This window comes from Aedes aegypti, chromosome 3, assembly GCF_002204515.2.
Source record: "Aedes aegypti strain LVP_AGWG chromosome 3, AaegL5.0 Primary Assembly, whole genome shotgun sequence".
NCBI classification, from domain to species: domain Eukaryota; kingdom Metazoa; phylum Arthropoda; class Insecta; order Diptera; family Culicidae; genus Aedes; species Aedes aegypti.
The window spans coordinates 311,343,216-311,360,363 of NC_035109.1; the positions used below are offsets into that span (position 1 = coordinate 311,343,216).

Sequence of the window (17,148 nt, forward strand, 5' to 3'; positions counted from 1 at the left end):
CCTTTCTTTGCGATTTGGAAGGAAACCTTGATTCCCCTAATGGAGTTTAAGATCTCCTGCCTAAATCCCCCAAATTCGGAACAACTGACCACGATAGGCGGCACTCTTTGCTTCCTCACTTGAATCAAAGAGCCTGGGCTAGAGGCTGCTTCGATTTGGTGTTCGGAAAATTTGTCTAGAGCATCGAACTGATTGCTCATTTCGATGCAATTATTTATTTCACCCTTGGAAGAAAGTTCGCATTCCGGGGAAACGTCCTTTCTTCCATTCTTGCCACGTGTAGTGACAGTTTTAAATCTCACTTTTTTGGAAGGAAGTAGTGAATTCAGAGATTCACCTTTCCTTTTGTTTGTTGTTGATACCATGTTTAATTAATAAACGAAATAAGACGTGACCTTCGAGAGGCTTTTTTCCCAAGACGGTGTCCAAGAAGGATTACCACCGCTAGCTTTCGCCAACGGGTCCAACGAAAAATCGAAGGCACGGGTCCTAACAAGGATCGTAAAGGGATCAATAGTAGAAAAAAGTACTGAAAAGTACTGTTTATGTAGCACTGAAAAGTACTGTTTTATTGCTTTAGGTAGTTTTTAAGAAAACTTCCAAGAGCAGAGAGAATTCGTGTACGCACAGCACGAAGGTACGATGCGCACTGCTGGGAGGGATGTTTGTTAATGGGAAGGATCGTTGGGTCACAGGATTCACTTTGATAAGCGATTAGACCATGATAAATAATTATTTGTGAGATATAAACATGCTTATATGTAAATATAATATTTTCGTTTGATATGAACAATAATAAAGGTAAAAAGAAGAAAATTTTTTGAAAAAAAATTTAGACATAAATAATTTATGAATCAGAGTTTATGTCGACACTCACAGTGACGAACCATTTATAGTTTGTTGAAAAATCATATTTACGTCTCACCGTTGTAACGATTAAAGGTGCAGTCATACATATTTTATAGATTAGAAGTAGTAGCATGAAAGAGCTCACCAATTGATCCGACATCCTTGAGCAGCAACAATCCACTTTCAGCTCCACCCGTTTGCTCGGCTATATAAAATCACTCAGAGAAAAAAATCCGTGGCTACAAAGCAAAACCATGCTGAAGGTGTCTGAGATCGATTCCCGGTCGGGCCACGATCTTTTTGTAATGGAAATTTCCTTGACTTTTCTGGGCATAGAGTATCATCGTACCTGCCACGCGATATACGAATGCGAAAATGACAACTTTGGCAAAGAAAGTTCTCAGTTAACAGCTGTGGAAGTGCTCATAAGAACACTAAGCTGAGAAGCAGGCTCTGTCCCAGTGAGGACGTAATGCCAAGAAGAAGAAGAAGATTTGAATTATACCGAGATCGCTTGTTCGCTCCTCGCGGAAGTCCTGGTTTCATCCATGTCCATAGCTCATGCGTTGAGCATGCAAGCTATGCATGTTGAGACTGATTGAAAATGCATCGCGCTCTTCATGTCATATGTAGGTCTCATCGTCCTCGTCGTCGAGAGGGAATCCCAATGTCGAAGCTCAACAGTTAGTAGTAGTAAGGTAGTCGAGTCGCTTGGCGACAGAGAGAGGAAGAACGCGCCAGCCAGCCCTGCAAATGGATTGTGAAATTTTAATGGTGCAATCAAAGTTGGTTTATGCATAATTCAGCTTCTCGGCTGTTTCGGCTTTGTGTTCTCTATGCTCGCGTTACAACTAAATAGCGCACCGAGGAATCAAATGAAACGCTACGCAGTAGTAAAGTTAGGCGATTGGAGTTTCGAAATTGAATTAGGCTAGATTGGTGGGAGCGTCTAGCATCGGGAATAGTTCTCATCTTTCTCTTCTTATTGGATTTAAGTCCCACTGGGACAGAGTCTGCTTTTCAGCTTAGTGTTCTGAGTAATTGATTATTCAAATCAGTCATCCAGGAATTGGCTAAAACTTAATCTTGATTGAAAAATGCTTCCGAAGTTCTGAGTAACTTGATCTCCAATTAAACTAGTGAGTTCTTAACTCACAGCTTTTTTCAAAAGTAGTTAATATTTTTTTTTTTGTTTTCCTCTTTCATTACCAGAATTGGTTTATATCCGAGAGGCTTTTAATTATTTACTACAGAAATGGAAAACATCCTCCAGGTTTTCTTTCATGTATTGACGATTATCTCCGTTAACAAATTTCAATCACCTGCAAACCGTTCTATCATCCACTCGGATGCACCCACCCACAAACCAGCACTGAAATGAGCAACAATCTACGTCAATAAGTAGTCTCGGTTCGCATCTGGCTCTGACAGCGCCAATAAGTGCCCGTCACCGTGTCGGTCGAGAAGAGGACATTTCCATCGATTTGATGTTGAATAACGAGTGTTTTGGTTTTCCTCTCTTGTTTGCGACCAAACAGTTCAATGGCTTTTCTGCTATGCTGTTTTCTTTGACCCGGCGGAGAATAGTCTTTTTCCTGAGGAGAGGGAAAGCTTCTATTCGTTAGGCGTTCTTCTGGGTAAACACGTTCAGACGTTGTTTGTCGATCACTTCTCCGTAGGTATCCGTGTTCGCTAATGACTCTGTCTACATGCGAACCGAATCCTGAGCAAACACCGAGCCTCGGTCGTTCTATTGATTACGCCGGAATGAACGTCTAATTACTTATTGAACGGTGAACTTGCTCAGGGACGTCATCGAAATAATTAGTCTTCTGTGGATCCCAGCACCTAGGTTCAAACGATTCCTCCCCTCGTCAAAATCGAACTTCCACCAAGGTGCCACGCCGAAACACTTATACAATTAGTACGTCGTCCGGATTCAGGCTATAATTGACACAATTACCAATCACGAGGGGAAAACTGTAACGCACTCGATTAATGGTTAATTAATTTTATGTTTTTCCGCGTAAGAAATTCTCCCAAGCAAAGAAGAGAAGACTCGTTGGAGCTTTTCATGATCCATTTGGTCCCGGTCTTGGTTGACAGAGCAAACAAAAATCAATTAATTACGAACTCACCAGCCTTAGCTTGTTGGCTGCGATGACAGAGTGCTTCGTGAGATTAAAAAGTCTTTGATGGGCTGACGACGAATGGTGATTACTTTGCGAAATGGCCGGAAAGTGCAATGAAGTTAGGGATCGTTGCTGTTAGCTGGAACGACTCAAGAGCTGGCACAACAAAAAAAAGTTGTTGGTGCTGATCGTGTTGGCCATTTTTAATTAAACATCGACATTGAGGGTTCGGTAAATTTTTAGTGCCGTAAAAGAATGTGTTCTTATTTCTAATTGGGGTGGAAAGACCGCAAGTGTAATTAGTAAATTGCAGGTAGCTAGTTTAGTACATTGCAGCTGTCAACAACGAACTGCTTATTAATTTTGAATAATCCCTATAGGATTTATTTGTCTTTACCAACTCAAGTCACCTTTGTAGCCAACTGGTTACTCACGCTGATTTTGATTCTGATGATATCCTTGTTACATTTCAAATATCCCATGAAGCGATTCTCAATCCTATCAGCTCCACTTTTAATTAATTACGAGCCGAATGTCACATGCTAATCTCTCCTTGCCCGCTTGCAATATGTTCTTTGAATCTAATTTCTAGAGTTCGTTTTGTTTGTCCTATGAACATTTTATGGCATTATGGCATGAAATTTTATATGCTCCTGCTCTGTTCAGTTTATTAATTTTATCCTTTGTTGATCCTAATATAGATTTTTGCTGACAACCTCTACTGCGGAAAACCAAAACTACTCCATATTTTCTCATTAAAGCCTCTTTCTCGTTAGTAAGTGTTGCGTTGCGTTTCGTAGTAACGGAGTAATTCGTAGATTGCATATTGAGAGCTGTCATGCTTTTGCTTTTTCAATCTTATTCGAATTGCTTATGGGGGATATTTGGGAATGAATAGCCATCCGATCGAAGTTCAGACTTGAAAAGACATGAAAGTTTCCATTGCCAGCCACGCTCTTCTTCTCCGTTACAGGAATAGGAAAGGGTAATGATGATATGACATCTACTTAGCAAGAGGCCAGCGACTCACCGACGCCCTCATAGATATCAAGGATTTGGGTGTGTGGGAAGGTAGTGGTCTAGGATTCACTATAAGCGAGTTATACGACCGTATTATTATCGTTGGGAGTGATTTATCTAAGAAAGGATATTTTTGCTCCATAGTTGTCCATTGATTCAGGGATGGAACACTGGAATTTCCTCCTAGTGTTCTGGCTTTTATTATAGCCTAGGCTTAAGCGCCATTACTCGCTCTCTGAAATGAGAAAAAAATGAATAAAAGGATAGTGTTAATATAAAAAGGTTTGCGCTATATTGTCCAATGAACCATGTTTGGAACACAAAGGAGTTATTACGGTGTTGTTCACGCACTAAGCAGTGGCGTAGCTACAGTTTTGGTGGCCCGGTGCGGAGGTAGATTTGGGGGCCCCTCAAATAGAGGTTTGCAAAATATGCCTTTCATTCGAAAACGTTTCACATTTAGAAGAAATTTTCGTGATTAAAATGTCAAAAAATATTCTGCGGTAAAAATTCACCCATTCGAGGGTATAGCCAGGATTCCCACCATGAAGTAGTTTTTATGCTATGTCAAACAGCCTAAAAACACAAGTTTTTATATGTTTCTTTTTAAAAGGATCTTTAATGATATGTTTGGATAACTATCTCTATGTTGCACTGTATTTAGTAGTAAGCTCATGGGTATGCCTAGTTGAACTGTATAATGACTCGTGAAACGAATCTTGAAATAATTCTTAGGTAAATATCTGTTGTAATCGCTGAACAAATTCCTGCGCTAATCACTGAATTTTGTTGTTGCTTTTGATGCAGATCTAGGATGCAATCAAGATAAAATGCTTGATTTTATTATAGATATTATTATTTGAAGAATTCCCAGCGAAACTCATAGAGGTATCCTTAGAGAAAATTTTGAAATATACATTGAAAAAATAACGAGCAGAGATTCTTCTGAAGTGAAAATTTTTTCGTGGAACTCTGTCAAAATTCCTTATACTCTCGGATGTTTTATAAATCCTTTAATTCTTAAAAAAGTGCTGTTAGATTTTTTTTTTGAATCTCCGTGTTAATTTTTTTAAAAGTCCCTAAATGAATTAACGTCTATATAAGATCGCCAGATAAATAACTACTAGCAATATTCAAGTGGTTTTAAGGAAAGGATCCTGGTATCATTGCTTAGAATATTTTGCGAAGTTTCTACATGTAAGCGCTGGAAAATGTTCTCTGGATTTGTTGCTAATGTTGATTCTGAAGAAATCCTTTTAGAATTTCTGCAAAAATTCCTGAAACAATAAAACAAATATCTTAGAAATATTTTCTCGTATTTTAAACAAAATCTTAGACGAATCTATGGTTACGGTTATTAAAAAAATGTTTGTTAAATACTCATATAAATTACCAGGCTAAATTTTTAAGAAATATACTGATGAATTATTTAAAGTCGCCCGAGAATAAATTTCGATGATTTGTGGTAGGTACTTTCGGATGATTTAAAAAAATAATACCTGAAGGAATTTCGATTCACAGTCAATGTTCAAAATAAAAACATAAAACGAAAATTTGTTAAATTAACTTTTTTTGTATATTAATTTGTTTGTCCCCCAAATATTTTACCCAGACTTGAGGCTCCAAAGTAATCTCGAACATAAAAGAAAATTAATACATATTTGCATCGATCTGAAAAGTAAATAAAAAACAAAATCTTTGGCTTACTCATTTTAAAAAATTCACGGAAATATATCAAAAGTTGAAACCTGAAAAGTGTGCGTCTTTAGCCTGTAACTCATGTTTATGCATATACTATTTAGAAGGTCTCTGTATGCATTTTAAACTGCTCGTAAAAAAGTGTGTACAAGTCAAAAGCCAGATTTTGGAGGCCAACAAACATGGGTATATTTGATTTGAAATCAGAATTCATTAAGTATTATAGAAAAATAAATATTTATAAATTTAAAGCCGTGATTAGACTCAACATCTTTAAAATTGGTATCTGAGCCTATTTAAGTACCGTAATTTCGGGTGAAATTGATAATTTTTCACGGCTTTTCTTGTCTGCTTACTATAATTTTGATAGAGTCAAACAATTAAATACAGGACAACAAGTACGACGGTGACCCTTATTGTCTCATGTACCGAAATTTTCCAAAAGATGTGATTTTTGTGCTAAAAATCATCTCTGAAATAAAAAAATAGAGGAACCCATATCGGGGTGAAATTGATCACTTGTCAAAACGATTATTATTAGTTTTTGAAACTACTCTACATACTGAATTTGAATTCCCTGAATCCGAATATGCTTGCTAAATTTTTAACAATATATTTTTTTATAGAAATAATTAATAGTTAAGAATAAATAATTACGCATAGAACGCCTAAATGTAGGCAATTTCCTAAGGTATTTCGTGATGTCTAACAGAAAATCAATTATATTAACCGAATCAGCGAATGGTTACGACTTTTGATGATGAAATCTAGTTTGGGAATATATTTTAAGCTTCCCTACAAACTTTCAGGTTTAAACCATGTTCAAATCCTTGTTTATTAAAAGAAGTTTATGAATGTTTTTCAATACTGCACAGTACAGGGTGATTACTAATTCCTGTCAGTAAAGTAACTGATCATAGATAAAAGATGTATGTATGAATTTTAATTTCCAGTATACATCCTGATTTGTACATCTATAACGTTTGTTTTGACAAATTGAAGATTAAATCTTTTTTCGTTTACCTTACTTTTTAGTCATATGTGTTGTTTTAAGACATAACACCTGGCGCGCACGTTTTCCACAGATATGCATTTTCGACTAAATTCCGCTGAAAAATTTGCCTGATTAGAACAGTATGTTACCACAATCTTTCAGACTTACTAGGGGATAGCATAAGACTAATTATGGAAACTTAAAGCGAAAAAAAAAGTATTTTTTGGTTAAAATATATGATTTTGTATAACGTTTGTGTTAACTGTAATGCTTTTGAAACAACGAATGTGGCTGGAAATTAAGGTTAAAAAATAAATATGTTATCTTTGACCAGTGAAGACAAATGTTATAGATGTCCAAAACTGGATATGCACTGGTTATTAAAAATCATACAACCATCTCTTTTCTATGATTACTTATTTTACTGACAGGAAATAGTTTTCATAGAAATAAACATTTCTTAACGCAAAAAAAACTTCTCAACATACAATTTGACAATAGTTACGACAAACAACGTTCATTCATTACTGATTTCATTGATATTTATGCTTCATTAGAATTGAGGGTCGTGGGTTCGAATCCCACCGGTCGAGGATCTTTTCGGGTTGGAAATTTTCTCGACTTCCCAGGGCATAGAGTATCTTCGTACCTGCCACACGATATACGCATGCAAAAATGGTCATTGGCATAGTAAGCTCTCAGTTAATAACTGTGGAAGTGCTCATAAGAACACTAAGCTGAGAAGCAGGCTCTGTCTCGGTAGGGACGTAACGCCAGAAAGAAGAAGAAGAAGAAGTAGAAAGAAATCGTGTGACACGGTGATCAATTTCATCTAACTGATCAATTTCACCCGATTTTACGGTACCTATAACAGGATCGTGTTTAGCTATTAAAGGACTGAGTTCTCCCATGCCTACAATCGATTGAACAACAACAAGGAAAATAACTTACAAAACAAATATTTGTGAAAACTCCTGAAATTTGAGGGCCCACAGCCACGGTCCCTGGGGCCCTCGGCTCACTATGAACCTAGCTCTAAAATATAAAAATAAGGGATAATCTAGGGGCCCCTGTACATCGTTGATCCATGTCTTCACCAAAACTTATGCTTGCATACTCATTTTCTTTTTGGAATCTTACAAATTGTCATCCCACAAGTTATATCGAACTTTTAATGCTATGAGAAATCTTCATTGCGATTTTGGGGCCCCTATCAGATCGGTGCCCTGTGCGGACCGCACCCCCCTAGCTTCGCTACTGGCACTTAGAAGTTAAAATGTTAAATTGTACAAACTAGTGTGTAACATCATGATACATAGGGAAAAGCAATTCAAATTTAAAAAAATGTTTGAAAATCCAACCTCCCATATGCTCCTTACCATTCTTATAATAAAAATAGTGTTGTGTGAAATTTTCAGCTTTCTAGTTGGTGATTTGAAGGTGGCCCAAAGACAATGTAGGTTTATATGGAAATTACTATGGAGAAATTTTGAGAAATGTTCTAAACACGCTAGTACTGTAATGGAAGTAGAAACTTATCATTCCATATTGAAAACTAATTATTCAAACCTTAATAAAGGATGTTGCTGAAGAAACAAATCCCTTTTAAGCTAATTTTGTTTGGGATTTTTGTAGATGTTTGCAGGGCTATAATCCCATATGAAGCTAACTAATACTAAACAAACTCATGAATATCTCTTCTGCTATCCGTCGGATTAAATTTCTATCTTCAGCAAATTTCTTTATTATGATTTCAAGAATGAGTTTTTACTATGGGATAATGAGTTTCTATTTACATTACAGTACTAGCGTGTTTGGAACATATCTCAAAATTTCTCCATAGTAATTTCCATATATCCCTACATTGTCTTTGGGCCACCTTTAAATCACCACCTAGAAAACTGCAAATTTTACAGGACACTATTTTTATGGTAAGGATGGTAAGGTACATATGGGAGATTGGATTCTCAAACATTTTTAAATTTTGAACCGCCCTCATATAGGGTTTAATATACTATATTACCTTCATTTCTTTAGATTTGCTGATTTACAGCAATCGCATTTTTTTTACTAGTATTACTACCCAAGTAATCAGTAAGCACGACAATGCGGCACGGTAACAGCATTATATGCGCATATAGGGTAATCATTTGATGCATGTCAGTTTTATATACGTATATAATGCTGTTATTTTTTTTTTTACCAATTCATTTATTTAAGGCTCTATCGCGTTTAACGCTTTACGGAGCCGAGATTCATTTTTGTACTTTTTTACAATTGTTTAACTTCTTAAGTACCAAGTTTAGTCCGGGTTGGAGCCAGGGTACTCGTGGCAACTCGAGGTTAGTGGTCACAAATATTTTTAGGAAGGGCTAGGTTGGGATTGGGTTACAGGGTTCTTTGCAGCTCATCCGGGTGGTATTTCGTGGTTGCTCGTTTGTCGTATCATGGCGTATACCAACTTCATGTGGGTTTTCGATTGCCGGATGGCCAGGAACATCAATCCAACACAAATGGGACATAACACAGAGAGAAAAAAAAAAAAAAAAAACTGGGGAAGAGAACACAAGAGAATTAAACTTTTATACAACACAAGCGAAGATAATCGTAAATCGACAACATGTAGACGAGATCGCGGGAGCCCAACACATCTCTAACTGAAACATAGGGTTGTCTACCTCGGGCCACAAGGGTATCCATAAGTTGTGCTCTGGAGGCGTCCATATCCGGGCACTGCCAAACTACGTGATCGATGTCATCATAACCGGAACCACACCTATTACATATATTGCTCAGCGCGAGGTTGATCCTGTGCAAATGTGCGTCTAGCGAGTAATGGTTGGACATAAGTCTTGACATCACGCGAATGAAATCTCGACTTACATCCCAACCTTTCCACCACGCTCGCAAGGAAACTCTAGGGATTATGGAATGTAACCACCGTCCCAGTTGGTCATTTAGCCAGTCGCTTTGCCAACCGTGAAGAGAACTTTGACGTACTAAATGAAACAACTCATCGTGTGAAATTCTTCTATCATATATCTCACCTTCCTCAGCGCCCACCTTTGCGAGAGAGTCCGCCTTCTCATTGCCATAAATTAAGCAATGTGAGGGGACCCATACAAAGGTAATCTTATATGATCTTTCGACCAGTGCACACATCTGCTCTCTTATTTTTGTAAGAAAGTAAGATGCATGCTTTACAGGTTTCATCGATCGGAGAGCCTCAATAGAACTGAGACTATCCGAGAAGATGAAGAAGTGGTCTGCGGGCATGTTAGAGATCATCCCCAAAGCGAAGTTGATTGCTGCCAGCTCAGCAACATAAACCGTGCAAGGTTCCTGAAGTTTTCGGAAGGCGGAAGAGTTTTCATTGAAGACACCGAAGCCAGTGGATCCATTTATACGTGACCCGTCAGTGAAATATCTCCTGTAGGAATCGACATTCTGGAACTTTGCGTTGAAAATACGTGGAATAGTTATACATCGAAGTTGATCTGGAATTCCATGAATAGCTTGTTTCATGGACAGATCATATTCAACAGAGGAACTGTCATTGGTGAAGCGTACACGTGGAGGGTTATAACATGGAAGACTAATGTCAGATGACATGTAGTAGAGATAAACTCTCATGAATTTTGACTGAGTGTTCAGTTTGAGCAATTCTTCGAAGTTTTCGATGACGAGTGTGTTGCTCACTCCACACTTAATAAGTATTCTTAGCGAGAGCTCCCAGAATCGGTTTTGTAGCGGTAAAACCCCTGCCAGAACCTCTAGGCTCGCATTATGTGTCGAGTGCATACACCCTAAGGCGATACGCAAACAACGATATTGAATTCGTTCCAATTTAATCAAGTGGCAGTTTGCTGCTGAGAGAAAACAGAAAGAGCCATACTCTAGAACAGAGAGAATGGTTGTTTTATAGAGTTTTATGAGGTCTTCCGGGTGAGCACCCCACCATGTTCCGGTAATTGTTCGTAGAAAATTGATCCTTTGTTGGCATTTTTCCGTTAAATACCTAATATGAGTTCGCCAAGTGCCTTTTGAATCAAACCAGACCCCAAGGTATTTTGAAGTCAAAGACTGGTCGATGTCTGTTCCCAAAAGCTTAAGCTTTAGTTGGGCAGGATTCCGCTTCCTTGAAAATACGACCAGTTGAGTTTTTTGCGGAGCAAACTCGATCCCTAAATTTCTAGCCCAAGTGGATAGATTATCAAGGGAATTTTGCAATGGTCTTTGCAAGATTTCCGCTCGTGGGCCCTTCATAGAAACCACAGCATCATCTGCAAGTTGTCTTAGCGTGCATGGTTCTTCCAAACAGTTGTCAATATCTTTAACATAAAAATTATAAAGCAAGGGACTCAGACATGAGCCTTGGGGAAGGCCCATATAGCTAATTCTGGAAGTTGTCAGTTGACCGAGAGTGAAGCTCATGTGTTTTTCTGACAACAGATTGTACAAGAAATTATTCAATATTCCAGGTAAACCACTATTGTGCAGGCTTTCTGACAATATTTCTATGGAAACTGAATCAAAAGCGCCCTTAATATCCAAGAAAACCGAAGCCAATTGCTCCTTGTCCGCAAAGGCTAGTTGAATATCTGATGAAAGCAACGCTAGACAATCGTTTGTTCCTTTGCCCTTGCGAAAGCCAAATTGTGTACTGGAAAGCATGTTGTTTGATTCGACCCAGTGATCGAGTCGGGATAGGATCATTTTTTCTAACAATTTCCTTAAACATGATAACATAGCGATCGGGCGGTACGAATTATGATCAGACGCTGGTTTCCCAGGCTTTTGAATAGCTATTACTTTGACCTGTCTCCATTCAGGTGGAACAATGTTGTGCTCCATGAATAAGTTGAACAGGTCAAGCAACCGTCTTTTAGCGATATCAGGGAGATTTTTAAGAAGATTGAACTTAATCATATCGCGTCCCGGAGAGGAGTTGTTTGATGAAAGAAGAGCCATAGAAAATTCCAGCATAGTGAATGGTCTGTCCAACGCATCGTCTCTCTGGGTTTCCCAGGATGGCGGTTGAGCTGGAACTGAGTCTGGACAGACCTTTTTCGCGAAGTTGAATATCCAACGATTGGAGTATTCGTCACTCTCATTTGAGGATGAGCGGTTTCGCATGTTGCGAGCCACTCTCCAAAGCGTCGTCATTGAAGTTTCTCGTGAGAGGCCATCGATGAAACGTCGCCAATAGCTACGCTTCTTCGCTTTAATAAGATTCTTCAGTCTTTTTTCGAGCTTCGAGTACTCTAAATAAAGTTCTGAGGTACCATATCTACGAAAAGCTTTAAAGGCATTGGATTTTTCTCGATACAACTGAGTGCATTCATCATCCCAACCAGGTGTGGCTGGTCGTCTTTTGAAGGATGCACTTGGAACTCGTTGCTTTTGGGATTCTAATGCACTTTTATAAATCAATTCTGTTAGGAATCGATACTCATCCAACGGTGGGAGAGTGTTGAATGATTCGATACCAAAGGTTACCGCTGATGCAAATTTTTGCCAATCGATATTCCTAGTGAGGTCAAAAGGAACCTGAATTGACTGTTCTGACCTTTCAAAATTATTTCTGATAGAAGTTATTATGGGCAAGTGATCACTACCATGGGGGTCATCGATCACCTTCCACATGCAATCGAATGATAGTGAACTTGATCCCAAAGACAGGTCAAGACGGCTTTCTTTGCCGTCGGATGAAATACGTGTCACTTCACCTGTGTTCAAAATGTTCAAGTTGAAATCGTCGCATAAGTCATAGAAAATAGCCGCTCTATAATCGTCATAAGATTCGCCCCATCCAGTACCATGTGAGTTCATATCACCCAGTATTAAAACTGGAGATGAGAGCATGGAGACTGCATTCCAGAGATGACGGCGGTTTATTGAAACTCTTGGAGGAATATAAACAGAAGCTACGCAAAGGTCTTTACCCTTTACGCTTATTTGGCAAGCAACGATTTCTATGCCTGGATGAGTCGGGATGGGGATTCTGTAGAATGAGTGGCACTTTTTGATCCCTAAAAGCACACCCCCGTAATTATCATCTCGATCCTGGCGTATAATGTTAAAATCGTAGAAGTTAAGATCATCTTCAGAAGAAAGCCATGTTTCACAGAGTGCAAATATATCACAATCGGAGTTGTGAAGCAAAAACTTAAATGTGTCTAATTTAGGTTTTAGACTATGACAGTTCCACTGTAGCACAGTGATCATATCTTGTACCTCACTCGATGAATTATCCATCGAAAGATATGATCGAAGCAAGGAGGGGCCACGAAATAGTCAATTCCCTGAGATACTCTTCTATTGCGGGGAGAAAAAGGTCGAGTATGCCTCTGAATGAGTCTGAAACTCCGAGGGCATTGCATATGCGATCCACAAGGGCCGTAAAAGTTATCAATCCTCGCTTGGCCCCGGGGGTTTTCGAGGAAGAGCGAGGGACTTCAGTAGCTTTTTTCTTGCTATCTTGTCTAGAGCTTCTTTTTGAAGTATATTTAATCGGTGGAGGCGGGGGCGGCAGATCTTTGCTGCAACACGGAACGGAAGCATCAAAGACCTGTTTCTTCGGCAATTTCAAATTTGCCCCACCTCCTTTTGAATTAGGCAAACTTTTGAGGGAAGATTTCATTACCTTTCGGCGCAGTCCCGGAGAAGATTGAGACTTTCGTTTACCGGGTGCGTGTACCTCCGAAGAATCCCCCCCATCGGTTTCGTCGTCGTTCGCTTCATCGGAAGACAACTCTTGAAAAGAGTTACCAACTGGGATGGCTGATGAAGACTCTTTTGCGGACGGATTCAAAGATTTTACCATTTCCGCGTATGTCTTCTTGGAGCGCTTCACAATTGAGCGACTCTCATTTCGAATGCGTCTTTTATAAGCCGGGCATTTCTGCAGGTCATGAAGTTCCTCGCGACAGTAGCTACATTTTTCGGCTTCCTGTGTGCAAGCATCTTCCAAGTGAGCTTGGTTGCATTTGCCACAACGGGGCTTGTTGTCGCAATAGCTAGCACTGTGGCCAAGCTGCTTGCAGTTGGTACAATTGAATACCTTCGGCACGTAAAGACGCACTGGGTAAAAAGCACTGTCAATACAAACAAATTTCGGGAGGACGGAACCGGGGAAAGTCACTCGAAACGAGGCTGACGGCGAAAACACTTTCTTATTTCCTTCCATGGAAACTGATTGTAATTGTTTACAATCCAGTATAGCCACATCAGGAATGGACCGGTTCTCAAAGACGCCTTTGCCAGTCTTAATGTCTTCGCATGTTAGACTCGCGTCGATAATTTTCCCTTCCACCTCGACTTCTCGTGCCGGCACATAGACGCAATATTCCACAGTAAAAGCCTCATGCTGAGCAATTTCATTCGCTGCTTTGTAACTAGGTGCAGTTACACGCAGCTTGGATTCTTTCACTTGGTGAATAACGGTCCCAGGATATTTACGCGTCAGCTCCCGAGAAATCGAGAGCACGTTCAAAATCTTCTTTTTGCGCCGGAAATAGACAACCCAAGGCCCAGCCGAAGACGGTTGATAGAACCGCGTTCGAGCAACGAGATCTCTAGGAGGCGTATCGCCTCCATCCGATTCATCCATGCGGAAAAAAGCTTAACCGCAACCAAATGAAGAAAAAAAAAAATAATAATAAAAAAAAAAAACAAAAACAAAAAATATATGTGTGGACTATTTTGTACACACCTCCCCTAAATGGGTAAATCAAATTCACAAAAAAAAAAAGAAAAAAAAAATAACCAATCAGTGGGCTATTTTGTACCCAACTCCCCTATACGGGCAAAATTGCACCGGGAGAGAGACAGAGGAGAAGCGAAAAACAACCTTGAACTCAACACTGTTGTTCGGAGATGCGAAAGCAATTCAATAGATAATGTATACTTATCCGTTCTACAGCAGGAGAACGTCCACGCGCCGTAGGTAGTAGACCGACCGGGTCGGCCTTCTGCCTTGTTGTTGTTCTCGGTGCGGGAGAAAAATCAATCACCGATAATTGATGATGGGCGATGATTTTATTGCGGTGGAACGATACTAGTTTCACTAGTTCGCTTCCTTCGCAAAGCGCAATCGTCTAAGCACTCACTTTGCACAAAACTGAAACTTGTTTAACTCACTAATTAAACCAAAAACCCACGCGGGCGGTGGGGAAAAAGGCCTAAATGAACTCTGCAAAAAGTGCCGTACGATGAGACCGGGATCCTGTCGACCGACTCGTTCAAGCGCTAAGCAAGGAATGTATATAATGCTGTTGTAATACCAGAAAAGGCGAAATAGCGTGCCAATATAATGCAAAGATATAACCGTGCTTCTCTGCACCACTAATGCTAATATAAGACCATGTGAAAGTCAGTTATTTTCGCCAGGTTTATGGGGCGAATATCTTATGGTTTCGCGTACGCAGCCAGAGAGCTTTCGCGTATGCGGCCAAGCAGCTGGTACACGAGGTAAACAAATGAATTAATGAAAATGGATACCTCGAATAGTTATGCATAAATATAATAAAAGGATACAGATAGTACTTCTCTGTATCAGACTATATTCATTTTGGTTGTTTTGCCATTGCCAAATTTTGATTCTTGTTTTATGATGATGAAAATTCCTCATTTTGCGTCTCAAACCTGCGACACCCGTATTGTTGAGTTGATGAAGTCCTGCTCCTTTGCTCCTTCGGTCACATAAGGGATCATTCACATATTACGTAACGCAATAGGGGGAGTCTAACATAGTGTTACGGTCCATATAAAAATTTAAACTTTTCCATACAAAAGTTGTTACGTGGGGGAGGGAGGGGGTCTAAAATTGGCAAATTTTGCGTTACGTAATATTTGAATGAACCCTAAGACGAATATTATTGGGAGGAAAAGTGACCAATTTAAACCATCACTTCACCCCGTCATAAAGCCTGCGATGGTGAGAAGATTCATTTTTGAGTCTCTCTTACCACTATATGCAAACACAAAGCACGTGGTATATCTGTCAAAACATTGGAGGACATTTGAACGTACCCTATATCCGAATATAGAGCTAATATAGTGCTTATTTAATGCCTGTATGAATCAGGCTTAGAAGCATTAATGATGCGGTAATAGGGCTTCTATGCAGTAGAAGTGCTGTTATTATGCGTGAAAGCTTTTGTAGTGCTATTATAATGCATGTATGCATCTATGATGCTGATTAAGGGCTTATTACTGGTGCTTATGGTTACTTGGGTATACTGCCCATAACTGCATGTTTGTAACATTCAACGAAAAAGGCAATGAGTTAATGGAATACCAAGTTTGCATATTATGGCAGTACGGGAGGAAACTAAAAAATTGGAAAAATTTACCAGCCTCAAAAGTGCTTATTTGAGGCTGAAACTTTGTACAACAACAACTCATATCGCATACTGGGTGAATAGTCGGAAAATAATACTGATAGAAATTTTATTCCTACGACATTACGAGGCTTATTTACACTCCCGTGCAAAAGTTTGGGTTCACCCCCTCAAAAACATACAAAAGTGTTCTGTCCATATCTCTGTGACTACACGTCCAATTGAAACTCTTTAAGCCGCATTCAAAAGGCAAAGAGTTTTTTTACTTCGTATGTATTTTTACAAACATATTTTTTGAATTTTGTTTACTAAATTTTAAATTAAAGTTGTGACATTTTTCAAAAAATACACTGAAAAATCATATCTAATTTCCTCAGCATTGAGTCGACCAAAATTTTAAATCAAAGTGTCATTAGAATCGTAATCTTATATACTTTGAAGAAACCCCACGAAATTTTGGCGGAAAAATCTGGAAAGTATTCAAAATCAATGAAACAGTCAGTCAAGTCATCGTGCAAAAGTTTGGGTTCACCCCTCAGTATGATGCAAATCGTGCAAAAGTTTGATATTGGGAGAAATTATTGCTCTTAATTCTAGGGTGTCTCCAACAGGGTCGTTAGGCCGAAAGGGTCATTAGGCCGAAAATGGCCGATAGTTCTAATGAATTGTATTATCGAATGGGTAATTAACAGGGATATGTCAGGATAATTTGCATTATCTAAAAGCCGCCGGATAAATTTTCAGGTCAAATGGAAGCCCACAATAAGCGCTGTGAAATACAACAAAACAGTCGTTCAGCATTTTGTGAGCCCCGGAACGATTTGCTACTTAAGCTGAGAGAACGTTTTGCGTACACACCTAAGGACTAGATGTTCGCGTTCTTGGTGAAACTCGTTACGGTTGATATTTTTGAAATGTTTTTCACGTTTTATTCTTATTTGACGCGGTTAACAATCCGTCTGCTCTGGGTAAAAGGCCGCTGGTCCAAAGAATAATTCGACACGTTTTTTTTTTAAACTACCGACGCAGAGTCCGAAACGATTGCAACCTTAATGTTATTTGTTTACCTTTGATACATATAAACTGGAATCTTGATTGACGAACATGATGA

General features: G+C 39.1%; 1 protein-coding gene across 1 annotated transcript in view; it reads left to right on the forward strand.

Annotated features, from left to right (window-relative positions):
• LOC5569778 (prolactin-releasing peptide receptor) overlaps positions 1-17,148 on the forward strand; it is a 539,879-nt gene that overhangs the window by 317,238 nt on the left and 205,493 nt on the right. The gene's annotated exons all lie outside the window — the stretch shown is intronic.